General features: G+C 42.5%; 1 pseudogene; it reads left to right on the top strand.

Moving 5' to 3' along the window:
* Positions 1-275: 275 nt before the first annotated feature.
* LOC139462640 (uncharacterized) lies at positions 276-1,198 on the top strand (annotated as a pseudogene).
* Positions 1,199-4,406: the final 3,208 nt, after the last annotated feature.

Below are 4,406 nucleotides of genomic sequence, written 5' to 3'. Positions count from 1 at the left end.
CTTAATTGATACAGATACCTATTCAACCATTTTTTATTCCCCCACCCCCCGGACAATAGTAACCCATAAACTATGTGACATTGCTTTTACATACAATATATCCCATGCCATAACTGTAAAATACCATAATATTTATCATGAAGGTAGCTTTAGAATTCCAAGGAAACAAAGATTCAGGAGTAGTGCACTTTACCAGGCGCACTTTTTTTTTTACGTCACGATCCGCCTCCCAAATCATCAATTGTTGAAGCCACACACGTCATTGTTTTGTAAACATGAACGACCAATCTGGCCACGCTATGGTGTACGATGACGTGTTTCGTCTCACTTTCGATCCGATGACCCTTACCACCCGCAGGGTCATAGGTGACTTCGCAGGAGCCTGTCCCCGTTGCGGTAGTGGCCAGTTGACTCGAAAGAAAGACTCCAGTTACGGTAGAGACAGCCTGGTTTGGCGCTGCCGGACCAAGAGCTGCGAGCAGGTGTTGATACGTGAGGGGAGTTGGTTTTCCGGCTCCCATCTAACCCTGTCGCAGCTCTTGAAGCACTTGTACTACTGGGTGTACAAGACTCCCGGTCACGTCATACAGCGGGAACTTTGAGTTGGTTCCAATCACACGTTAGTGGAGTCTGCATGACGGTAATTGAAGCGGACAGCGAAAAGATCGCCAGCCCTGGAACTACGGTGGAGATAGACGAGTCCAAGTTTGGGAAACGCAAGTACCATCATGGGAAAAGGGTCAAAAAGGAGTCTGGGTTCTAGGCGGGATTGAGCGTGAGAGTCGTCAAGTTTTTCTGATGACGTTGTCCGACATGATTGCGGTCAAACTCATCCCGGCTATCGAGAAGCATGTGGCGAAAGGGACGACCATCATTACCGATTGTTGGAAAGCCTACAGTTCCCTTTGGAAGATTGGCTACCGTCAACCACTGAGTAAACTTCAAAGACCCAGAGACCGGGGCGCATACGAACATCATCGAGTCAACCTGGCGTGCACTTTATGATTCGTACTTTGTTGAGTACATATTTCGTAAGAAAGACCTGAGCGGCGCCCCGGATAAGTTCCTGGCCTTCCTTGATGCCGTGAAGCGCGTCTACACGCCCTCTCTGAACAGTGTTGCAGCTCGTCTCGAGGAACGGAAAGCTCTCCGTTCCATCGAGAACGTAGTTGCGCCAACCGAAAGCGCCACTGCCTAAGCCATGCCTTGACGTGTTTCGGCCCAAAGTGACAATTCCCAAACAAAGGGACAGCCAACTGAAACACGTCTGCAGTTTCCCTCCCGGAAACCAAGATGCACTGATGAGTCCTGGTTGGACGAAACGTGTCTAAAGGGATTACTCTAATCGGATTAACGCTTGAAAGGTAAGAATTGGTGGCTAACCCTAACCCTAAGGATCGCCAAGAGGTGTTTGACCCTAAAGACGTGTAAGTTTCCCTAAGGATCGCCAAGGGATGTTGGAGTCACGCTATAGCGAGACACCGGCCGTGCTACAGCGTGGTAATTGAGCGGATGGTAGAGTCCGGGCTGTGCCCGGTAAACTGCATTGTTGCCAAAGATTCTACTATACACATAGATTTGTATATTATAATGCATTTTAAGTATTACATAAATACTTATGAGTTGCGTTTTTGTGTGTTTATAGGCGTGAAACGATATGCTGGCACATCGCATGTTTTCATGTGGCGATACAATACATGATACGTTTTTTTCTGTATCGATACAAGACAATACATTTGCTGAAATAAATTATTTACTACTTGTTTAATGATCTTTTTTGTTTTTGTCAGTCAGACATCGCAAAATGTGTTGTAATTTGCATTTCAAGTTCCTAACTAAATATAGCTGCTTTGAACATTTTGAACTTGCTCTGAAATGTCAAGAAATTTCCATCCGATTTGACATAAGTATGCGTATCATGACCTATGTATCATGATATATATCGTGACCTTGCTGTATTGTTTCAAGTGTAAGTTGTGCCTTTTTTAGCCTGATTTTTACCACACCATGCTTAACATTGTTACTGTTATGTATCTTTGCAAGCTAGTATCACTGGTATTTCTAGATTTCTAGAATTTTAGATTTCTAGATTTGCCTGGCTTGTTGCCGTGGTGTTCAAGGGCAAAGTCAGCTAAGGACCCCCGTCAACCCCTTCCCAGATCAAAAGCCTGTGTGTACCTTGATGTGATTCAGAGTGAGTAATGTTCAGGTTTAACGCTTGTCTGTCTGATCTCTGTAAAGCCGCTTTTAACAGTATTCCAGTTATATCACGGCATGTCAGCTTAATATGGGAGGAAAGCCCAAGTGATGCAGGTCTCAGACGTTCACCACTTTGGTGAAACCCACGAGCACAGGAGTGGTGCCGACAAACCTAGAAACATATCGAGGCAAACCAGGATTCAAAAACACAATCATGCATTTCTGGCATGCCCATATATACTAACAACACTACTCCATCCAGACAAACAAGGTTCCACTGCTTATGCCAAGTGTCAATTCGGAGATGAACATACTCTTACCCATAAACATAAACATACTTTTACACGTAAAATATTGGGATTTTATTGGTGAATGAGGTGTTAATAACTATGTCAGAGCTCCAGATAAGCTGCGTAACTGCTTAAAATATGCATCAGCATGATCAGAAATGCAGAAATATGCAGTAAAATAAAATATGCAACGAATATTACAGATACACCCTGCGTATTCAGAAATGATAAACGGGCATTCCGTCAACTTTGCCAAACTCAACGATGACAGTTACATCATGATCATTTGTCATCACACTTTTTTGTGGAAGTATCGTTGTATTTTTGAGTCCTATAAAGCTTTCGAACCCACACGACACCAGTTTGCAGGGACTAGATGAATAGTGTTTTTAAATATTTAACTTAAATACCCACATGTGTAAAAACTAGTGGGTAACAGAAATTTGAATACCCAGATAGAATTACTGATACCCAATGATTTTAATATGCATGGGTAAAATACCAACACCAAAAGCTTATCTGGAGCTCTGTATGTAGCCCGCTACAGCAGTGGGCTACAGCAGTGTACTACAGGAAGAAGTATACCCCATCATGGCAACAGTGTGCTTTTCTGTCTGATCTCTGTAATTTCTGCAATTCAAGCGCCTTACAGCGAAATGGCATCACGCAAGGTACACTAACATTTACTTCAGATGTACGTGATACACCATAGGGGGATCCAGAGGGGATGGGTGGGGGGTTCAGTTCTTTTGAAAACTGTAGGTAGTAAAGATGACTGAGGATTTTTATTATTTAGGACCCCTCCCTTTTATAAGTGCTGGATCCGCACTTGTAGACAGAGACTTAACATAAACCACCTGTCGTTTGGCACTTTAGCGACATACAAGTTTGTATTCAAACTGTGGTAACGATAAACATGGCAGTAAGATAGATTTGGCCACATCAAACCATATTCCCTGAGAGATAAGAGAGGCCTTCAGCTTTTGGGGTTTTCACCCAGAGGTGGATATACAACTTGAAACATCTGACTGACCATTGAGAATTGAGGATTTTCCAAATTCATGGAAAGACGTTTGTAGATAATTTAAACAATTTCCAACATACTTATCAAAACAGAACAAGTATGACATACTCATATCCCCTGCCAATATGACATGTCTTGTTGCTATGGAAATTTGAAATATAGTTTTCAAATATCCTTAACCTATCAAAAGGCACCAGCTTACCACTAGACCTATCTATGTGCCAAGTCTGGTGAAGAAATATTGTACGGTTTTCAAGATCTGCTTCAGGAAGGAGCCCTACTGCCATTTTAAGTCTAAGTCAACGTTGTTGCCATGGAAACTTGAAAAATAATTTTTTCAAAAATCCAAAAATATCAAAAGGCAACAGTTCACCACTACACCAATCTATGTGCTAAGTTTTGTTAAGATATCTCATGGTTTTTGAGTTCTGCTCCAGAAACAAAACGTGACGGACGGACAGTTGTTATGTTGGTGGATGTATACGCACTATCACATGTTTAAACACTTCACATGTGTCACTGATTGTCCTGTGTTTTACATCATCAACAATACTCAACAAAATATCATGCACAGTGGAATGAAAATCACAACCGATTCAAAGCAGTTGACAGTCCATTCAATATCACAGTACCTTTGTTCTAATATCTTGAATTTCACATGTATCGAGGCCTTCCGGCAACATGTATCAAGGTGTACCTTTAACATGGATCAAGGCGTTCCAGCAATGTGGATCAAGGCTTTCCTACAACGTGGATCAAGGCGTTCCAGCAACGTGGATCAAGGTGTACCTTTAACATGGATCATGGCGTTCCAGCAACGTGGATCAAGGTGTACCTTTAACATGGATCAAGGCGTTCCTGCAACGTGGATCAAGGCGTTCCTGCAACGTGGA

Source organism: Haliotis cracherodii, unplaced genomic scaffold, assembly GCF_022045235.1.
Source record: "Haliotis cracherodii isolate W230 unplaced genomic scaffold, xgHalCrac1.p SCAF_15, whole genome shotgun sequence".
Lineage (NCBI taxonomy): Eukaryota > Metazoa > Mollusca > Gastropoda > Lepetellida > Haliotidae > Haliotis > Haliotis cracherodii.
The sequence above is the reverse complement of the archived record's forward strand: the minus strand, read 5'-3'. Positions and strand labels throughout refer to the sequence as shown.